This window comes from Nipponia nippon, unplaced genomic scaffold (genome assembly GCF_047370975.1).
Source record: "Nipponia nippon isolate SJK-2023a ecotype South Korea unplaced genomic scaffold, ASM4737097v1 scaffold_4, whole genome shotgun sequence".
Classification (NCBI taxonomy): Eukaryota; Metazoa; Chordata; class Aves; order Pelecaniformes; family Threskiornithidae; genus Nipponia; species Nipponia nippon.
In genome coordinates, this window is record NW_028262358.1 from 7,143,065 (window position 1) to 7,166,360 (window position 23,296).

At 41.4% G+C, this 23,296-nt stretch overlaps 1 long non-coding RNA gene across 1 annotated transcript; it reads left to right on the forward strand.

The window, feature by feature from the left end:
* The first annotated feature begins 9,120 nt into the window (after positions 1-9,120).
* LOC148053086 (uncharacterized) lies at positions 9,121-22,946 on the forward strand. The gene is made up of 6 exons (XR_015708996.1): positions 9,121-9,191; positions 9,402-9,545; positions 11,105-11,265; positions 12,240-12,414; positions 16,707-16,851; positions 22,847-22,946. It is a non-coding gene; the product is annotated as an uncharacterized LOC148053086 (long non-coding RNA).
* The last annotated feature ends 350 nt before the right edge of the window (positions 22,947-23,296 follow it).

Here is a 23,296-nt window from a genome sequence, read left to right on the forward strand (position 1 = left end):
AGGAAAAAACAAGGAAGAACAATGAAAATGTTAATCAGCTACATTGTAAAAAGGTTGACGATTAAGCTAATGAGATAGAGTGAATGAATTCATTTATGTGCTTTATGAAAGACCTTGTCTACTAGCATTAATATTTTAATGTTCTATTAATATTATTAACTATGTGGAGATGAAGGGGGAGGGTCTCGTGTTTATTCTAAAAGACAGCTGGCACAGGAAAGGCCATGGTTTTCAGTCTCTGATATATCAGAATAAAGGACATGGTTAGTGCCAAGAGGCTGTTGTCTGCTGAAAAGTTAATTATGTAATACTGTTCAGAATTCTGACTGTTTTCTTACTTAACCATTTTCTTCCAGGAGATTTGAAACTTCATTTTAAATACTTTTATGGTCCATGAAGCTGAAGTCCCACTTCCATGATACCCATCTCCCAGACTTTTCAGATATTACTAGCTAATGATAAGAAATACTCCAGAGTGTGATATAGAGACATGGAAATTTAATTGAGGAAGTTTTCCCCAGTAAAAACAGTACCTTCAGACTTCATCCAAAATTCTGATTAAAGCATGTTTACAGGCATCAAACTTGTCACTTTTGGTAAGTTGTTTTTCTAGAATTCTTACTGCTATACTTGCCACCACACTGCTACGTTCTTGATCCAAGTTCTCTTACTTGTCCAGAGCTTCTCATTAGTTTGGAACTGGCTTCAATCAGGAACTGTCCTATGCCTTCTTCTGTACTAACGATACCAGCTCTTAAATGTGTGGTAGATACCAGTGTGATGTGGTGCAGCAAGGACCACATCGGTGGTAGCAGTCTAGCTAGGTATGTTAGAGGAGATCGATGCTGCTAGCAGCCTTGGTTTCTCTGATAAACAGGTAAGTGGACAAGATGAATAAAGGGTGGCCTATCTCATCCAAGGGGACATTATCCTCTCTTTCTGGCTGAAATCTGACAGAAGTGCTAGGACACTTGCTTTGGAAATTGATGCTGGGTAGAGCTGTGTCAGTTTCTTGTGCTGTGTTTGGTGATGCAGAGAAGCATGTGTGTATGCACACCGGAAAAAAAAGAGTTTGAAGCGGAAGGAAAAAAGTGATAGGATGTTTCTGGGTTTGGGAGGAAGAAGACTTCAAGAGCTGAATTCAGTTGTTTGTCTCACAGGTAAAATCCTGCTTGGTGGAGAAGGACTCTCTGTTCCCACTTAGTTGGAAACTCCCGAGGAGCTGACAGCCACTCCCTCTCATGAAGGCAAGGTCCCATCTAAAACAGGCTCCTTGTGAGTGCTCAGCTCTCCGGAGTAGGAATCCAAGATTTCTTGGCCTCTGATAGGCAAGATTACTTATCCTACAGCCCAGGACAGGCCTGCACCTCCTTAAAGAAGGCAACTGGGGCTGCTGTAAAGAGGAGGGTCTTTTTGGACCTCCCAAGCTCAGCACTCAGTGGAAGCTGAGGTCCTGCCACAGGGGTGAGACAGGACTCAGCCCATCAGTGGTATTTGGCCACTGTGAAAAGCAGAGACTTTTAAGCCAGCCTATTCTACCAAGCTTGCAAGCAATCAATGGGAGCAGGAATACCTGCTGATTTCCTGAAGGCAATGAAAGGAGCTGCTTTTTCACATGGCAGTATAACCATGTTCAAAATAAAACTAAGAAAAGGCTTTTTGGCATGCTGCTCCATTTCCAGAAGTCTGAATTTATTTTCTCCCCAAGACTTCCCCATAAAGCGAGGCCTTGGCCGAATTGAAATCAGTAGGAGTTGCCCTAGTGACCTCAATAAACCCAGGATTTTCATTTGCAGTGTTCAATTTGTGTGGTTATTCCTAAAACACAACATAAAACTGCCCAAGAAAGGGAAACTAATTTTGAAATCCCACTGTAATCTGATTATCTAAAATACAGGTAGAAACCTTTCTATTAAATCTTACAAAACTCCTGCTCATCAGGTTTTATGTGCCTGCCCCCAAGCTTTTCTACTAGTATGCATCTTCAACCATGAATCTGTAGGCAGAACAGTAAATCTATATGAGGCTTTATGTAGATTTTTACAATCTGTGTATGGAATTCATAGCACATAAGTTGCATAGTATGGATGAAGTATTTTTAAGATTAGAAAGTGTGTGTCAATTGCCCATAGTCTGTTCAGTATGAAAGAAAAACAAAACCAGCTATTTTGCTTGAAGGCACTGGTATTTCGAAAGAGCTTCTTGAAGTCTGCTGAGCTTGTTGATGCCATCAGAAATGCATTTATATTAAGCCTTTAATTGTAGCATTTTAAAATTAGCTTTCTAATTGTTTTCTATAGACAAAGATAACATAGTTGGCCTTCAGGGATCCTCCATCCTGGTCCAATAGGGTTTACATTTGAACAGATACTAGTAATTGCAATTTTCTAGATCTCATTTTAAAGCTTCACAGTAATGTTAAGTGCTGCTTGGGGAGCATCAGCGTTTCAAAAATAGCCATGGCTGGTTTTAGCCTAACAACAAACAAGGGCTTGCATGGGGACATATCTTCAGTGGTGATGCTGTGGGTAAGTACAGAGGAAGGGTTTCCATTTCCTTGAGGGGGAAACACCTCGTGTTGCCTTATGCTGACAGCAGCCATGTGCTGGACATCATGTCTAACAATTCAGTAGCCATGTAGAACTGCAAGGCATAAAATGCAATGGGGGACCACTGCATGAAAGCAGCAGGGGAAGCTCCCGGATGCAGGGCTGTTGGCGAGTAAGCTGATTTCTTGAGCCAAAGAACTGGGATCCTGCATCATAATGCTCTCAGTGATGGAAGGTTATAGCTGGGCTGCTGAATGGCATGTGATTTGTGATTTCTCACAACTGTGAATCCCATTTTGCGTTTTATTGTTATTCTGTGAGGGTCTCCAGCTCTCCTCTACCCTGAGCTGCCTATTCCTGCTCTGTGCCAGAGGCTTCCATGTGGTCAAAGCCCAGCGATTCCCTGTGTGCTGAGACTGAGAGGACTGGGAGCACCTGATGGAAAGGACTGGCTGAGTGAGGGTGGGACAACCCAGCGCTCTGGTGAGCGCAAGCTCTCCTGGATGTGCTGAACACTGACCTAGAATAGCAGGAGAGGGCAGGATAATTCTTACGTGTGTGTGTGTATGTATTTCAGTGTTCCCTAGCCTCGCTTTTTCCAGCCAATTGCTGGTTGTGCTTAGAAGGGAAAATGAGCATTAATTCACTTTTTTTGTAGGGTATAAGAATTGCGATTCTGCAAAGGCTAATTCATGCTCCTGTCTTTACAAAGTCAACAGTCCCAGGGGGCTCGGGGGAGGTAGTGGGGGACCGGACTCGTGTGTACCTTAAAAGCATGCATGGAAACACCTGCTTGCTTCTCTAATGCCTTGTTCTTAGGAAGTTGTGATGCAATAAAATAAATTCCTAGAGAGCTGGAGCTTGGCATATCTGGCTTGTTTCTGAGGCGGGACTTTTTATGAATAAAAGAACCAAGGAAGTGCATTTAGCTTAGAAATCCTGCAGAACTTCCAGAGCATGGGGGTAGCACAATATAAAGGCACTTCCAGATGTGAGGATATCGCCTTTTGGTTGCAGTCTTAAGCTAAGGTGTGACATGTTCTTGCTTTTCTTCCTACCCACCAGGGCATGCTAGTAGTGGTATTTGCATCCCTAGCACCGTTACTGCTTAGGGAGAAGTGATGCTGAGGGAGAGAAATGAAGGTGAGGGATGTGGAATACAGAGGAAAAGTATCTAATCAGAAATGACAGCTCTCATCAGGCACAGACAATAGACAGTAAACTGGCTTCAGGAGAACTATTCAGGCATCACAGGAACCGAATCAACAGATACAAGGTAAGAATATAGTCATGACAGCTATCTAAATTATTTTTAAAAGTTGCTTATGCCTGAGACTGTCCTAGACACTACAAAGGGAGCAGTTGTTTTGCTGCCTTAGAATAAAGCCCATACATGTTTTTGCCTTTGTCCTCCATGCTTCATATAGTAGTTTCTTTACAGTATATCCTGCATAAGCTGTTTTTCCTCCTCAGTGCCAGGGCTTGAGCAGATTGGGTGACCCTGCTTAGGAAAATAATTTTCAAATATAACCTGTAGTTGTCATATCAAACACTCTCCTTAACCCCTCTACGCCGTCTTCGTTGGCTCTTAATAAGGTGGCAAAGAGCCGGCAGAGAGCAGGAGTCCCAAGACACGGCTGGGAGAGGAAGCGTTCCCTGCACCCCCATGGTGTTTCCAAGGACGGCAGTAGCAGGGTGCTGTATTCACTTATCAAACACTCATGCCGATTTGATGTGAATCAGGCGTTGGCTCAATGTGCTGTCTTTCTGGTGAACTAGCTGGGGCACACAGGACAGCCTTTGCAAGTCCTGTGGCTTCTGTGCCACCTTTCTGCTAGCTGTGGGGGGGATGGATGATCTCAGATCTGCCATAAAGCCTGCCGATGTTCTGAACAAATATGAACTGACAGAGTGTGTTCATACTGGGTTAGCATTTCACGGCATTTCTGAGCTGGTATTAGGAGCTTTCAAAATCATTGAAGTGCAACATGAGATATTTAAAAGTTGGGGTTCCTACCAGCTCATGGCAGTTATTTTTGTTCCCATTTTACAAGCAGAACTCCCCAAAAGAGCAGTCACCATGCTCATGGATATCGCTAGCTCTGGGGTACTGGGAAAAGGCAGAGACTTAAAACTGAAAACTGGAGCTCTAAAGGCAAGTTGTGCAATGGTCAATAAAATCAGCTGAAAGATACTGTGTTGTTCTGATGCCTTCCTAGCATTTTCCAGTAATGCAGTCTGCACTGGCAGGCTTGGCGTCACTGGTTGAAGGTGGATTTTCATGTAATGAAATATGACTGCCAAGGGCTGAGAGCAAACACCTACTGTTTCCCACCTAGGAAAGCTGGCATTCCTCACTCCGTGTCTGCCTTTGTAAGAAGAAGAGTTTCTTTTCAGCACTGCCAAAAATTAATTGAACTAAAGCGTGAAAGGAAATGCGAGTATGACTTGATCTGGGAGGCAAATTTAAAAATATGCAACACAGGAAGGAACTAGTGCATTAGGTTACAGTAAGACTGATGAATTAATAAGGAGAGTGTATCCATAATTTCAATGAGCTGGGACAGACAGGTAGGAGAGAGGAAGATGCACATAGAAAAAGCAATACTTGCATAATCAGGCCGAGATCAGGACCCTTCAAAGGAAAAAAAGTCAGACAAGTTAAGGGAAAAGAAATTTCTTACCCTTGTTTTCTGCCATTTGTCATGCTGCTCAAGTGATTGTGTAGATGACGTGCTTTTGCTGAGCTCCTGTTAGGACACCGCAGTTAGAGAAATGAATTACCCCAGAAGGGCAGAATGAGATCTTTCAAAGGTCATTATCAGAACTGGTTTCTCATCAATACACTACTTGATTGGAAGAAAAGACTCAAAATTGCAGGGCTTTGATTGCTGGGGGGGAAGCTTTTAACTGCTTCCTGCTGTTCTGTCATTTTGTGCTAACCCCAAATGGCCCTGTTAAATTGATGTCCTGTTTCCCATTCACTGCCCACAAATCACTCTTCTCCTGTTAATATAGGAAACATTTGCACATGATAGGATTTGGAGTGGCTAAACAGTAAATCTTAAAGCCAGTAAAGAACTCAAAAGCGTTTACCTAGTGATCAAGGTGTTGATTTTCTTTTTTCCACCCAGCACGTCATAATATTGAATTGTGAACTTTATTAAAAAATACAGAACCTCATGTCTGCCTTAAGTGAATCTTTGCACAAATACTGTTCCCAAACAATGCAATGTGAGTCAATATGATTCCTGTGTGATAGCAAATTTCTTGCAGCTAATCAGAAGATAAAACAAAGGCTAGGAGTGATGCAGCTGTTCAGGCAATGGGGTGTCATCGCTGACACTGTGTGACACCGAGCGTTGCTGCTGTGGATTAGGTCAGCAATGAAAGCAGCACAACAGCTCTGGTTCCTTAGGACAGCAATCCTTATGAGAGAGTGCCTGGAGCCTGGAAGCTCTTTGGGCTGAAGAGGTGGCTGGCGGTTGAGCCACAGAAAGGTTTTTCTTCACTTTGATGAATGTCTGAACTTACACAATCTTACAGGTTTGCACATACATGCACTCTTCCTTCCAGAATTGAATCATGCCTCGGGTCCTTCCATTGGTAGCATTTTACTAAAGTCCACTTTTACTGTCAGATTAAACTAAAAGATGGTGACTGTGCACTGGACTGATACGTGGTCCCCTTTTATACCTGCTCTGCTACAGAGCTCCCCCAGCAGCAGGGGGAAGTGTAGGTAACTGGACAGTGAATCCTAAAACAAGACCAGGTAGGGCAGGAATACCTTAGTAATGGTCTCAAAGTACTTTGACGTAACTGGAGAGAACAGGGGGAGCAAACACCTTGTAATCTATGGTGTTTGTTGTGTGCAAACAAGAAAATCAACCCTTATTCCACTGGCTTTCACACAATACTGTTCCCTTCACGCCTCCATATCTCTGTTTCCCCTGCTGCAAAAATGGGAGGATGAAATCAACTGCTTCTGCAAAGTGCTTTGATATCTGCTGATCAAAACCGCTCCATAGGTAGCAGGTATCAGGACAAGCGCGGTAAAGCCCTGCTTTCCTCAGGCAGCCAAGATCGCTGGTGTGCTCTGTCATTGAAAGATTTCCAATATCCTTAAATGTCACTAAACAGAGAAAAGTAGCATTACTGAAAATCAGGATCAAAGTGGCCTCAGATGTAAATCCTTTCTAAAATCTTTGTAATCCTCAACTGCTTTAGTTTCAACAGATCTTCCCATAAAATGAACTGCCAGCCAAAAGGTAAATATAAATGCAAAATATCCCCAAAGCAAACATGTTACTGGCTTTTAAAACAAGTCCATTTAAATAATGTGAAAATATATTAAAGAAATGGAATCTATTCCACTTTAAAGACGAATTAATGCAAATATCACAGGTTTATCCTGCGTTGTTCCCTTGAGAGGAGTCACTGGGGAAGCAATTTGTTTCTTGTTAGCTAAGACAGGGAACTTTGAAGTTAGTGAGTTGTCTGTCTCTGCGAGTAGTCCATTTAATCTTGAGGAAAAGTGTCAAATCTAAGTTGGAGTGAGTTGTGTGTCTGTGCATTATTTAAAGCTCTGGCAAGAAGATCTGGCAAGAAGAGGTCTTTGGCATGCCAACAACCAGAAGTACGAAGGACATTGAAAATGGCACAAAGAATTTATGGAAGGAATTTTTTATTGGCTATTAACAATGGACATGCAGCCCTGAAGAGTAAATGTCATGAGGAGGGCCTCTATTATGCCTTTTTTTTTTTTTTCTTTTGAATTGATTACTACTAGGCTAAGGGCTCTCATCAGTTGCTTTTTTCGCTTTAGCAGGTGAGGATGATCTCACTGAGGACTGGTTGCTGGGAAAGCCACCAAAAGTGGCTTTTTTCTCCAAAAACAGTCTCCATAATTTTAGGGATCTTCACACACTCCTGTTCCCTTGTCTGTGGTCATGAAATTGTTTCCGGAGCTGCGCTGTAACTGGATTAGGTAAATGACCTAGAATTAATTTTTTTTAATTTCAGCTTGGAATATTTTACTGATTTCATGTATAGGATCACCCTATGATCAGTTTGTTGGCACAACTGTGTGGGCAATAAGTTGTGACTGGTTAGGTGATGGAAACAGGTACCTCTTACAGGCTGTTTCCCTGCACAGAAAATTTTAAAAGCCGTTGTCTGAAACTCCAGAGCCATCGAGTTCATAGCAGACTCTACCTTCATCCCAGAACTGTTCTTCAGAAGCCAGTTTTTCTACTCTTTAATTACAAGTTAGACCCTCAGCTATCAATCAGCACAGCTCCACTGAGTTGGTATACATGAGCTCTACACAGTGTCAGTTTTTAGCCTGAAGATACCAGCCTTGGGGTATCAGCTGCAAAGAAAATAGCTGCAATGTGAACAGCCTATAAAGCAATTCAGGGAGGTCAATATGCATCTGAAGATAGCTCAAAACAATAGCTAGAGGGGGAATATAAACTGTTTACTACAATTGGATTTGCGCTGAAATCTACTGATGCAAAATTCATAGCCAACATGAATTAATTTGCTCCTGATCATTTCTTACAAAAACTCCAGCTTCTCCCCCTTCCCCTAATGACTTCTGTTTGACAGCTGTGGATTTGCAAAGCAAACTGCAGTAGCAGAGTAGGCATTAACATTTTGAAACAGCACTAAAAAACTGTGAATTGAATTGCCTTTGAAACTTTAAAGTTGCTGCCAGCTTATACCAAATTAAACTTGTCATGTTTTTATGGACTATACTTAATCTTTGAGCATCTCTCATCTCATTATCACCTGTTTGTGAGGCAGAAGTATTAGCCCTGAGTTATAGATGGAGAAATGAGGCACAGGACATCTGAGACAGTCCTGGAAATGACTCTGCTCTGTAGCACAGTCTTACTCACAAGAAGGCACTCTCTCACCTTTTCATGTTAGTTGGCTCAGCTGCAAGATCTCAAATTGGTTTTCCTGGTGCACCACAGAATCGAGGTCAAGTTCTTACTGGGGACCAGGCAGTGAGTGAGATGTGCAATGTTCCTCCTGGTTCATACCAGCACCTCTGCAGGAGAGGAGAGTAGGACATTGCTGTTTCAGAAAATGTCGTCCCTGTTCCTCCTCTGGAGGGTGAGCAGAGGGCTGTAGCTGAGTTAATGGCCTCTGCAAATGCACTATAAAGTCAGTTTATGTAATGACCTGGAATTTATATCTTTGCTCATGAAACAGGAGCTGGTGGCGGTTTTAATGACTAGCATGTAGTGTAAATACTATACTGAGCTAAATCCTTTCCTCAGATAGTCTACACATGCTGGTGAAGTCAAGGAGAACTGGCTGGTATCCAAGGACAGAAGCTGGTTGCTTGTCTACTTAGGATACATTGAAAGCATTAGGAATGAGATGTGAGAAGAGTAAATAAGCCTATTTACCATGTGGAAGAGGGCTGCCTTACAGAGAGTTAGCTGCAAAATGACTAGTTAAGGGCTGCAGGCAATTGCCCCTCCCAAAATTGCAGTCTCACCTGCCTTCTCTTACCTCATCAACCAAGGAGTGAGCCCAAGGAAACATATTAAAAGGACAACTCTGCAATAAGGAGGTCTAGTCCAACGTACTCTGCTGAAAAGGTCCCTTTTGTCTGAGGAGCTGAAGGTATGAATGGTGGTGTTTGTGTAAAGAATTACAGTAAGAAAAAGAATTCTTTAAGAATATTCTGTAGCTGAAAAGAATCAGGATTAAATAGTTCATAAAGTTTGCTGGAGAAACCTCTAAAACAAGTAAGAAGGAAATGAGGTAAAAAGGTTTTTTTACTGATATGGACTTTTTTTTTTTTTTTTTTTTTTTTTTCTCTCCTCCTTAAAGCCTTCCTTGCTGTATAAGCTTCTGTAAGCATTTGGTATAGTAGAGTATCCTGGCTCTAAACTCTGACTTTGGTTTGGCTTCTCTGGTAGTGTCAGCTTTCAGTGCTACTGCAAAAGGACCAGCTGGATTCACCATTGAGTTCTGGTAAGCTAAAAGGAAGTCTCACACCTGGCTGTGAAGCCTGCAAGGATGGGGATGGGAAAGCAGGGAATTTCAGTGGTTCCACGCTTGTGTGCAGAATGTGAGCAAAAATGAGGGCTGGCCCTTCTCAGAATCTTATACTCCAGAAATAGGGTATCAGATGTGAAGGAAGTTATGGGGCTGGTTCAGGACTGAAAATTGTCAACAAAGCCTTGGACCATGGGATCTAATACAAATTGTCACTATAGACTGAAGGCTAATTCGGGTTTAGAAATCTATGCAGCATGAGTTTTGTGGCTGCAGTTTACCCTTTAATACAGAGCTGTTATACTAATATTATAAACCAGGCATTGTGCAAACTGAGTGGGAAAAGAGAGCTCACTTCTCTTGGGTAAAAGCGATCCCTCAAAAAGTGGGATTACAGTAGCTGTGAGGGGAAGAAAAGAGAGTGGTATGGGGTCACAGCTGGGTGGAAGGCCTTGTTAGCCAAAGCAGCACCTTCTGTAAGCAAGACCTTCACAGCAGAATTAAAAATACATCAGGTCTAAGACCTTAATAAGTGGTTTCCAAAGAAGACATGGCAAAAAGAGCTCGACGGAGCAGGCGGATCCTGCTGGCCCGAGTGGCTGCAAGCCAGGAGCAGGGGGAGTGTTGGTCTGCACTTCTGCTGGAAAGTTATAAATAAAGGAACAGTGGGAAAGGGAAGGTGTAAGTCATGAAACAGCCAGAATTTGTTTAATGTTTCTCAGGATATAAAGCTAATCACAACCTAAGTTTACCCTCATGATTCCTCCTCCCACCCCACACCTCCAGGATCTTCTAATTTATAGTCTACCAGATTCCTGTGCTTTTCGTGAGCATGATGTGAATGGAGCAGTCTCAGTGGCTCCAGAAGCCTGACAGTGTTTTCACATTGCTTCTCACTCTAATAAATCAAAGCGTTCAGAACTACAGACTGCATATCCAATAGAAGTCCTATGGTAGGGAGCAGTGGCTGTTTATGCATTTTTATGGCTGTGAATCTCCTGGATGGCATTCCTACTGACTGGAGTGCCTTGCTGCAGTTATATAACTGCAAGTAAAAATTCCACTGGTTTGCCAAATTACTGAACCGGAAGGGTTTGCTTACTAAAGCACCGGGGGGAAGAAACTGGAAGGGAGACGTACAGGCAAGAGGCTGTATAAACTGTTGGGCTGTGATCAGCATTTTGATCATTTTAGGAATTTGTCTAAAGAGGAGAGGGGGAAAGTTGTGTGGCGAGATGGGTGAATAATTCACCACGTATAATTTAGTCAATGAATTTTGCTGATTGGGGTTTATCTACAAATGGATTCGTGTGTGTGTCATGTTATTCAACAGCTCTTTTCAGTGAATAATTTTTGAGTTGTAGCTTTATCCTGAGGAGTTCATTTGGGTATTTGATAATTAAATGCTGAGAAAGAAGTGAGAGCATTAGCACACCAAAAAGTAATCACATAAACGGTGCGTGTATAGTCTCATTGACTTCTTAAGGTGTAAGACAGGGAAAGTTTGTTTGATTTGATCTTTCTTCACTGTCTAGTCTCTGAAGAGGTCAATTTAAATCTTGAGAGCAATGAAACTGGAGGCATTTGGAGTGAATTACCCAGTCCTGTCATCATTGGATAAACCCAGCTTTTGGGGATCTGAATATCTGTCTGCCTGCATGTGATTATGTGTACGAAACACTCATCTGCAAATCTTGTAAGACAACTAAGCCTATTTCTTTGACTTACTGTTACTCTTCCTTCCCTCCCATCCCTTCATCAAACTGCTGTGCTCCTCCTAGATTGTATTAGAGCTTAATCAAAAAGGGCAGTTTCCCGTAAAATATTTGCAATAGAGCCTAAGCATCATTCTCAAATCTAAAGATCCTAATAACGATCTTTAGTATTAATTTCCAAGGCTTTGAGGAAGCCTCAGAAACCTCTTCTAGCATCCGAGGAAGACACTGATATTCTTTAGCCTCCCCTCCTTACGTAACCTTGGGCAGATCAATTGCTTAGAGAAGTTTTGTTACCCCCATCTTACAACTAAAGCCTGTTTGGATGATAAAAATTACTTGTAGTCATGAAGCAAAAATCTCAGAGACCTGCATCCCCAAACCTGCAATTGTAGTTAGGGGAACACATGCTCCAAGGGTCTACAGTACCTCTATCCAGAGATCCAGTGTCATTGCAAAATACAGAATGCAGTGATCTGCAGATGCTGTTGATGAAGTAAAACTGCAAGTCAAAACAAAAAAAAAAAGCAAGAGTACACATTGTTTAGGTGAAAGGCTTTCCTGGACAAGATGTGGATTTTTAAGCACCAACTTCTGTGGTGACAAGTCAGTTGCATTTTACCTGTTTGATTTAAATTGGCATCCATAAGAAACCTCTGGACAGCCCCATGGAGCTTAAGCCAGGGCAAAAAATTGTCCTGAATTCAGAGCGCTTAGCTTTGCTTTGTTTTATTAGTAGTGAAATAGATGGTATGTCCATTCATGAGGGAAGAAGTTTAAAATAAAATAGAACTCTATATTCTAATTCTATATTGCCATATAGCTTTATCCTGTGGAGTTCACACTGCAACTAGCACAACTGGCCTTTCAGAAAAACATGTGCTCTCCTCAGCTTCTGTGCATGTGTTTGCAGCTCACAAGCAGATTGCTAATGTTCTTTTTTTGTTTGTTTCAGTGCTTTCTCTTAGTAGGCGATGCTCGTGACAGTTTGATTACTTGGAATTTGAGGTGAAAATGCCCAGCCAAAGAGATCAAGTTGAGAGAGAAAAATCAGCAGCACGTTAAAATAAGAAAATCAGGCTTTTTGTGAAGAACACAATTGCTGGTTCGCATGTTGCTGAAATGAGAAGGTACTTTTAATAACTCTTTAAACCTCAGCTTTTTCTAATAATCTTCATAATCCTCAACTAGGATTGCCAGGGAGTAATTTGTGGCTGCAGTGTGTATGACAAGGAAAAAAACAAAGCTGCTTGACAGAACATCAAAGGTTTGTGCCACTGAAGTTTTATGCAGCCATTGCTAAATCTTTCTTGCTTGAAACAATGATGAAAAATGATTGTCAGCTATGAAAGCAAAATTATATCAATCCACTGCTGGGTTGTGGGTTTTTTCTTCATTTGAAAACATGACCCAGCCTAGCACAGTTCACTTACCAACCTCAAGTGTTCTGTCAGGATTGAAAAAGAATAGAACTGAGTCAGGAAGGGTGAATGTATTTCATGCTTCACAAATGTGTGTTGGGGATGGGAAGGAGAGAATACCGAAAAATAAAATCAAGCAGGTCAGTGCCCAAATACCTCATTCTGATTGCCTTTATATAACACATGTAACAGACAATGTAGTGGCTCTCTGAATTTCCAAGGGGAATATTCAATGTAGAGTAGCTGAAATGGAAGCTAAATGTTACTGTAGGCTTTAGCTCCCCAGCAATACTGCTGCAGGTAATTTTTCTAGCTGTAAATAAAGTGATCCGTAAACCTGGATGCTGAGAAACAGAAGTTTCGGAGTGATTTGGCTTGTTATCTCTATCAAAATCTGGTCTTAATGAATATCTTGTTAGGTACTTCCACACCTCTTCTTTCCTACAAAGAGGCCTCCAGGATGTACCAAAGAAAGGGACCAAGTGGAGAGCAGAAGAAATGTGAGGTTTAAATTATCATCATCAAATCTGTTTGTGTCATGTAAGGTATGCACATGTGAGAGAGGCTGCACGTAGCTGCTGCTGCAAACAGAGCCCAGACAGCGTGCAGAGTGTATGCACTCGATCTCTGTGGTTGCATGCCCATGGCATGATGGGCTGCACTACTGGGGTTGGAGAAGTCCTGTGAAAGAGGAGTCCTCGGGCCTAGAGGGGGAGAAGACTGATTGATGCCAGCCTGTTAGGAGTGAAGCATATTGACCTGCTGTTGCTGTGCAGAAAAGCTGAATCACCTGGCACCTTGCTGCTCTGTGAGGCTACTTGTATGGTTTATTTTGGGGGCTTGCAAGAAAAAAAAAATCCTCTCACCAGTTGTGGGAAGGGGGCTTTATCTAGACAACAGCCACTCTGCATGGTAAGTAATTTTTTGCGGTTGTTGTTGTTGGAGGGAAACAGGAGAGACGAAGCCTGGCTGCTACACTCCTCGGACGTGAGGGAGAGGTCCCATTGGCCTAGTGCCCTCAGTGGTCCCTCTGCAAGGGCTCTTTCCCTCCCCAGGCTGCGTGCTGATCAGCCAGAAGCTGATGGGAATCAGATTCTCCCCTCTAAAGCTCTGTTTTCTTCTCACTGACGAATATTTGCTGATCTTCTCAGCCGTTTGCTTAGCAAAGTTGTGTTCTAATATCCTGATTATAATTTGAAGCTGATTAGCATACATGCACACAGTCAGCCTCAAACATATGGGAACCTTTCAGAGATTATGTTAATTCTGAAGAGATGCTACTCAGCGATTAGTCACAAAGTCTGCAGTATAAATTGATACTTCTCTCTGCCTCTGCTCTCCTTCCCATTGCTGCTGCATATTTTCTGTACCACCTCTGGCAGAGGAGTTGCAGGTCAGACAAAGGAAGAAATGAAATACAGTCTAGCAAGAGAAGGCTATAAAGATAAATGGTACCATTCAAATATGATGCACTTGCGAGTGTGCTGCATAGTAAGAAGCGCTGCATGTTGATGAGCTGCGTCACCTTACTTGTTTGCAATGCTGCTTCATCTTCCATTGTTTTGCTGTAGAGCCAACGACAAAGATGACATTAAGCCGTTTTATCCGGAAAATCCAAATGCCTAATTTAGACAAGGCTTGTTCTGCTCTTTGGCTAGAGATGGCAGCCCTGTGCCAGAGCCTTGCAGAATTCTTCTTTGGAAAAGAGAATCATTTCAAGCAGTTAGATAGGTGGGTATTGTCCTCTCAGTATTAACTTATCTGTTCACCAAAAAGAAAAAAAAAATCCCTACATTATCAGAGAATCTCTGCTCAGGAGGCTCCCTCGGAAAGATCTGAGCCTCTGAAGCCCTGTGTCTCTACTGCTCCTTCAGGGACTGTGCATCTTGGGTGTTAGGCAGAAAAAAATCAGCTTGTTCCTGCAGATAGCATCCTTCAAAGGCAGTCCCTGTGCAGTGGGGGTGTGCTGTATGGCACAGGGAGAAGTAAAGGGGTAAAGCAGCATGACAAGACCAGAAGCCAGCAGCTGGTATTGTTTCGCTTGTGCATCTGTATTATAAGATTTTATACAATTAAATTGTTCCACAAGGTAGCTGTAACAAAGTTATAAAAAGTCTCATCAATGTTCCAGCTGGTAGGTAGCAGAATGTGAGCTGCAACTGATGGTCAAATGTACACTCTAATCAGTCACGAAAAATTATATTTAATTCACTTAGGTTTACCTGAGAGAGACTTTAAACTAAAGGTTTGGTCAAAATACCCTTTAATTTTGAAACTTTTTTTGGTCTAATTCCTAAAATCTGAATACTCAAGAGCTTCACATTTGACTATTTCAAGCCAGGACATGGCTGATCATCATAGCTTAAACCTTTAATTATACAAATGAACTAACAAAATTATCAGTGATACTCCTTTTATCTCCATATCTTTCTCCATATCTTTCCTTGGAAAGCACCATAACTTTAACTAAGAAGGGCCTCGTTATAAGCTTCTGTTTTAAGTCTCAGGGGACTTTTTTTATTCTTTAGTAAGCTTTTATTGAAGATGTGACTGACTTTTTTTTAATCTTCCTTACAAGAAGGCTTGTTTTTAGAGTTGTCCTACTTCTGTATCACCAAAGATTGGTGCTTTGGACAGAATAGCCTGCTGAATTTACTCTTAGTAAGAAATAGGTTTTCTCTATCAGCACCATCTTGTGTATATTGTATGTGAATCAACAGTGCCTAAAAGGAGTTACCATGTTTCAATGAATAAAAGCTGGGGGGGTTTCGTGGGTTTTTTTGGTAGGGGGAAGCATCCATAGGGATAGTTGCCCTTCACAATATGTTCACTGTGTTGTAATTTGTTTGTGCTTGTCTCCTGATGATTTTTATAGATCTTAAGTCCTCCCCTTCCTGAGTACATTGCATCCCCCTGATTGCTACCCCTCGTCCCGGAGGTCAGGTCCGGGTGTTCACAGTTGCCTTTATGCCAAATATACAAAGGTGGTGGAGTATCTTTTGGGCATGTGGGGAAGAACTGGTCTCCACCTCATTCTCAGTGGAAGTAATAAACCTTGGAGAGAGTGTGCTTCTCACTGTTGGTCTCCTCTTCATCTGGGTTTGGTTTTGCCGCAGTGGAAATCAGGGTGAAGGCAGAAAAGCGCACCTAGAGATTTCATCCAACTTAATTGAGTCAAGATGTTGCTCTAAATAATAGAATCATAGAATAGTTTGGGTTGGAAAGGACCTTTAAAGGTCAACCCTCAATAAAAAAAATAATAAAATATGCTAATATTACCTGTATAACAATGATACAAGCCCTATAATACTGTGAGTTTCAAGCCCTTCAGCAGTGATGAAAAAAACCCAATAAACCCACACCTAAAGAATAAGCATACGCTTGTGGATTTTCTGATTGTATTAAATTCTGTGGGGCTGGGCTGGGCTGGGCTGAGATGTCCTGTCTTCAACTTTCTCTCTTGTCTGCGCATATCATGGAAACTCCTTACTCACCTTTGGCTGTGCCCATGTTAGCAAGTCCTGAGACACAGCAGAAGTAGTTGGGTGGAGTGAGACTGCCAGTGCTGGGAACCCCATGTCCCTGATGTTGGGATTTTTAAGTGGGTTACTGTAGACTAGCTGGTGTCTTGTATTGAATGTCTATTCACAGTTGGGGCACATTAGCCACTCTACTGCAGTATGTTAGGAAAAACTCCCATTGATTTATTCTTTACCAAAAATTGTTTTCTTTATAATGCTCTTTATTTTCGGAAAGAGCTGCATTTAAAAAACGATGACATTTGCAGAGAAAATCGAGTCTGTTTTTTGTTTTCTCCTTTTTTTCAGGACTCTCATGCAAAAAGTACTTAATTTTCTGTCCTAACAAAAATACAAAAGCAGAATAACGTAATAGAATATGTGCATGGTACAGTATCTGCTAACACTGTCAATATCCAGAGCTATCAGGATGGTCAGGTGCTTTTCCACATTTAAAAGTGTGTTTCTCTGTTGCTTTCACAGGAATAAACTTCCAGATCTTAGGTCTTCTCATACCACTGGACAGTACAAAATGCCTGAAGTGATTGTGCAGAACACTTGGACTCGATGATCTTAAGGGTCTTTTCTAACCAAGATTCTATGATTCTATAAAAAGAAAAAAAATAAGGTAATCTGTCCTAATCAGGTCTTGTCCTGAATGCATTTTTATGTTAAGTTCTTACATGAAACAAGTTTTCTTTTCCTTCCATTATACTTCTTTTTATCATCAGCTATTGTAACTGAATGTTGTTGCTTCTATAAAATCAAGTCCTCCTTCAAATCTGGCTGAGTCTTTGGCCACAACTACATTGCAGCAATGAGTTCCACTTAGAGTTTCTCCCTCCAGGTTTTTCTAATCACCAAAAGTACCTTCTTTTTAAAAAAGAAAAATTAGTCTTTAAGAAAAATGAATTGAGAAATCCAGGATGAACTCTTCCTGTCCTGTCTTTTCAAATAAGCTCACATTCAGGAAAAGGCTTAGTTTGGAAGATGTCATACAGAAAGATAAAAGCTTTGAAAAAGTTGTTGGAGTTTTTATTAGAAACCGGTTGTTATACTTAGAGAACCAAACAAAAATTATCAAAGACAGAGCTTCCTTCTTGGAGACCTCGTCATCTAAGTTGTAAAACTGGGGTAGGAAGAAAAAGTTTTGCCCCATGACTGTTGCATCAAATTCAAGGTTAGTGTTCTGCAACGGAATTACAATAGTAAGGAAAACTGTCTCAAAGCAAGGAAATTAGGCAACAAAGGATACAGAAAGACTGGAAGCTCCGTATCAGATAGACCTATGGATTTTCAAATTCAGAAACTTTACAGCAGGGCAATTTATAGAAAAATGTGCCTGCACAGAGTTTCTGTCCCTTATTGTATAGAGCTTGCTTTCTGCTGTTTCACTTGTTAAATATTAAATTATTACTATTAAATTGATATATTAAATACATATGCATATGTGCACACATACAGAAGCCCCTGCTGTTTTGGCTGCAATACATTATGGGTTTTTTCACGCTTTTTTGGAAGCCAGCTAAACTGCTGGCCTGTTTGGTACTCTGTGGCATAAAATCCTCAGGCTAATAATACACCGTTGAAAAGATCCTCTCCTTCAGTCATCTCTAGATCAGCTGCCTTTCATTTTATTGAGTGCCTTCTAGTTATTGTAGTAGAGGATAACTAGACATGCTCATGTGTCCTTCATGAAATTTTCATATTTGCTTCTATTTCCAAGCCATTTTAAGAAACCTTTTTTTACTTTAAGTTTTTCACTTTAAATTTTTCACCTTGAGTACTTCAACAACTGATTGAAATTTTATTGAGAGGCAGGGAGGGGAAAAAAACAAAACTAATTTAATCATATTGGGGGAAGCAAGTTCATTTTCTCAACCCAGAGAACTGTCTTCAAGCTCACCCCTGGTGGAAGGTCCATGAGTTTCAGCACTGCAGGTGAATGATTCTGGCCCAGAATGATTTCATCTATCTGAAAAGGGAGTTAAGTGTTTGTCAATTTCATCTAAACTGCCAGGTTTTCCTAGAAATAGTGTTCCAGGTTTTCATAAGCCTGGAGACATTTTTGTCATTTCAACCTTGTTTAGCTTATTATATCCTGCCAGCCATGTCTAGATAAACTGCAATGAAGGCTGCTGCCTCCATTAGAAGCCCACATCTACTCTATCAACAAGCCTTCAGTACCATGACCATTGTAAAAGCCCTAAAATTTGATCTGCCATTGATGATAGGCAAGTTTCAATTTGTGGTCGCTAGCCTGCAAAAATGATCTACAAATGGCATGTTGCAGGCTGTTATTTTGTATCCTGCAGGATGGTGTTCAAGTCCTCTCTCTTCCCTTCAATGTGAAGGTCATTCCTCCAGATCAGAAATTACTATCACTCTAAGTGACATGGGGAACTATACCAGAAGCTTAATTTAGAATAAAAATACAGGCAGTAGAATAATGTTTCCTGTCCATTTTTTTTCTGTGATTTGACAAAAATGTTAATTTCTCACTGAGCTGGAGATAAGACCAGTTCTTAAGAGAACCGCACATTTGGGAATATGTTTCTTTATTGTTCAAATTGGTGGATCGGTCCTCAAATGATTCTTGCTTTATTTTTAGTAGGAAATATTCTCTCATTTCCTCCATTTATTTAAAAATAAAGCAGCAAAGTGCTTACCGACCACCGTTCTACAGCTTTTTTTTTTTCACCAAGCTTTCCTGAGACTGTAACTGTTCAATATTACAAATCCATGTTTCCCAGTATTGATGAATCTGGCTCTTGGAAAGTGTGAGTTACAATGATTAGCTATCTGATTAAACCAAGAAAAAGAGCTGCCTTGAGGGTTTGAAACAAGTGCCCTTCGGAAGGCTTAATTTCATGATCTTCCTAATCAGTGTGCCGTAAGTTCAGTGTACATCCTATGCACATCTTTTAAATCAGTGCAGATTGCATATTGGTTTATATTGTTATCACAAATTAGCAGTACAATATCAGTTTCTGTGATGCGGGAAACTCTGAACAGGAATCGTTTGCATTTCTATTTGAGTGTCCTGGAGACAAATATAATGAACTGAATAGCCTTTTAATTTAATTGGCTTCCAATGTGAGTCTGAGAATAGAAAGCACAATACATAGCACAGTTACTGTAGAAACGGTTGAGGTCAAAAGCTCAGCATGCAGACCCTACATCAGTCACCGCTGCTCTTGTGCAGTAATTTTTTTTAATTCTCACTGCATCTCCATCAGACCCCAGGAAGCCAGATAATTCAGCATTAGTATGCCAAGTCGAAGTGCTGGGTCATTTGTCACTGGTCAGATCATGCTATGGAATCCATTTAAAAAAAAGCTGCCAAAATGAAAAACTACATTGTATCAGTGCTCTTGTGTATCAGCCACAAGAATAAGATCAGGCCAGAAAAAAGAAAAAAGAGAGGAAAAAAATCCCTGTTTCCTTCTCATAGAAGAAAAAAGAGACAGAACAAGGCAAGAAAAAGTGGTACAAAATGGATAATAGTCTGCCAAGAAACCCTTTTTCAAAAACATCTTTCTATTACAGATTACAGACAGCTAAGATTTACGTGCTACTTAGTGGAGCCAGCCTTCCTGAATGCAATGAAAGCAAAAAGGGAGATAATATCGTGCAAATATTCAAAACTCCTACACCCTTTTGACTGTAGAAATAAAGAGAGATAGCTCTTGTAAAACTTTAGCTAGCCTAGGAGCTCATCAATGAACACATAATCCCTTCCACACAGTGCTAAATGTAGAAAAGGGATTTCTTTACTATTTTTGAACTGGCTAGTGCAAGATCTGTGCTGCTGCTTCAGCTTGAATTAATTCATCTGTGCAGAAAAGTTCAGGACTCCTCGTCTGTGTCTGATCCCATATGCTTATGCTGGTACAAAAAAGTGACACAAAGCGCTTGCATATGTAGCAGACTCAACTGTACAAAGAGGATCACATTAACCTCCCATTTAATTTTTGGGTTGTTGATTTTTAAAAGCATAAAAGTTCTTTTTAGGAGGTCTTGCATGAAAGGTTGTTGGCATTGTTAATATTTCCTATTACAAAACTAAATTATTACATGTAACTGTATTATTATTTGCTGAAGGAGATGGAGGAGGTAGTACTTTCCAATTTAAAATATCCTAGTGGTCAGTGTTCTTTCCAAGGAGGTAGAGGACTTGGGTTCATCTCCCCTCTTGTCTAGAGGAACTTCAGTCCCTTGCCTTATGTCTGAGTCAGGTGCCCAGGGTGTGTGTAAGGTCTGGCTCTGTCCTCCTCCTGTGCAAGCCCAACTCCTGTACAGAAAAAAACAAACACACCGGGCCAAAAATAGGGCACAAGCTGGTGTGTGATTTTGTAACCTGGCAGCGAAGACACTCACTGGGGAAGGACGGGATCCATGAGCAGTCTGCTCATGTTGTCTGCATTGCTCAGCACTAGTGGGGAAGCAGTGCTCTGAGCAGAGGTCGAAAGCCAAGTTCCCCAGTTATAGACACAATCGTTGGGCTGTTTGTAACAGGGTGGTCTGTAAAAAGCAGCTCCAGTGGGCAGGGATGAGGCCTCCCCTGAAAAGGGAAAAAGGGGAGATGGCTGGAAGAAGCTTTATGTAGTCATCTCTGGTGCTGGAATGTCTCGGGAGCAGAAGTGTGCAGAAGAGCTTTAGATAGTGCACATTATTTAGGTTCCTGTGTGCAAATAATGGAGTGGCATTTTGAAACAGTTTGGACATGGCACTGAGGCTTTTTTGTGGCCAAGGAAAACAGACCAGCAGCTTAAATCTGTCCTCTAAAACACACACGCACATATTTCCCTTGTTGGCCCTATCAATCTGAGAGAGGACAGTGGCCTTTCAGATCACTTTGCACTCACGGCCTTAGTCCCTGCTCAGGAAAATGAAAAGCAACAGGTTGCAACCCAGCTACTCCTGACCACATGAAGTAGCAGCACCTGAGAGCGTAGGCTGGCTGCTCAGGGATGCTTTGCCTGAACTAAGATTTATACTGTGGTAAGCCATGTTAATGCTCCAGGTAGATGCTCATTGGGAACTAAAGGCACTGCCGTTTGATTTAGGTATAGAACTATTTGAAGCACATGTCTGCACTGAGGTAAACAAACCAGTGCTTGCAGGGGCAGGTTTTGTGCTATCATGGGGAGGTTGTCCTGAGCAAACGGGCTATTGCAGGTTTTGTGAAAGTTTGACAGCTAATGCACCCAGACAAATCAGGTGCATCCCACACACGTAGCCTGCATTGTCCTCTGTGGAAACAAACTCTGCTTAATTGTGGTCAGGCTGCTATGAACAGGTATCCATAAGGTGGACTCATGCAGGTTGACTCCTCTGCATTGAGCTTAAACCCGTAATTGGTTTGAATTGATTTCTCTCAAGTACCTTCATGTAGACAACCCTCAAATCAAAGGGATTAGCCTCCAGTTTAACTCCACTGAAAAAGCTAATTGGGGAGAAAATGAAAGGAAAGCATGAAAAAGTGGATTTTTAAGGGGAAAGCTTCAATGCTGTGGTGAAAAAGAAACATCATCCAAGGTGAATTTGACACAGGTGGAGTGATACTGTGCCTGCATGGCAACATTGCATAGTGTCACCTACCTTTCAGGTGGTTTCTGTATCTGCTATGTTTCACCAAGTCCAAAAAAAGAAGTATTTGTCACTTTATAACACATTATCACTCCTGGTAAAATTGTGTCTTTCTTCCTCTTTGATAACTGATATTCCTCAGATAGCGTTGGAACCAGAGGCAAAGCTATTCCTTGTCTCAATATTCAGCTCTAACTCTTGAGAAATTCTGATCTTCTGTTGAAGAAGCCAAGCTTCACATAGAACTGTTTCCCCTAACCTTGACTAGTCCCTATTTCTAAATACCCTGCCTTTCAGAGGAAATCCTGGTGTAGTGATCTTTGAATATTTATCAAGGGTCATAAGGTAACTGAATGTTGTAGCCTAGCTGTAGAGAAACGCTCTCTGTAGAAGCGGATTTTATAATGATACAGAAAAGAGAACTTGTTTTTCTGCAATGTGAAATGATTCACACCTGGCCTGTCCTCACTCTGCGGTATGCTAAATAATGCATACATTTTCTAAAGGATATTAAACCATGGCTGTAAAAAATGAAACTGAGAGAGGAGCTCATATAATGCACTAGATCAGGGGAAAAAAAAAATCAGTAAGTGGAGAAAATGGCAGTCTCAGCCCTCATGGAAATAACACATTTTCTTCATAATCTCCTGATACATGGAACAGGCAGTTCCAAGGAGCAGCTGTCCTGATACCGGCTTAAAAAAGAAAGGAGACTGAAAAACCTTAGAGCCTGCTAGCTGTAATCTGCACAATACCTAAGCACTAGGAGATTATTTTAAAGCATAAAACACAGCAGTGTGTGTATGTTAGAGTGGTGAAGCAGCCAGCAAGGAGGTGACACCAAGTGGGCCAGGAAAGGTGCCAGTACTGCAAGGGTTAAGAGCAAAGTGGGGCATTTCTACCAGGACCTGCTGCAGACTAATGAGTAATCAGCCCAGGTGCAAATCTTGCTTCACCACCACCTGAGTGATTGAAGAAGTCTTCCCACCCCTTCCTTTAAGTCAGGGTGTTTTTTTGTCTTGTTATTTCAGACTCCTAAATGCAGTCAAACTACCTCTGTTGGGAAAAAAAAATAAGCATGGACAGAGAAATACCTCCTTCTTCCAAAACCAGCTTTAAACTGGACAATGGCACAACTACTTTATTGAGGTAAGTCTCAAGGCAACAGGTGGCGTGGCAAGAATTACAGTGGGATCTCTTTCAGGCAGCGTGATGTATACCTCCAAAATATTTGCTTTGTGTGTTGTCATTTATTTTTGCTTTTTCCTCTTCTTAGCATTCCCCTTGCTAAGTGCCTTGTTCTCTCGGCTTATCAAACCATTTTTTAGGATGCCTCTGCAGCTTCATGGGCCTTGGGATGATTTGCACCTCTCCTTTCTCAGGGAGTAAGGAGGTTCCTTAGGGGTGCTCTTGTCTCTGCAGCAAGTTTAATACAGGCTGCCTGGCCTTGCTAGGAGGTGTTGTGATGGTAGTGCTTGATT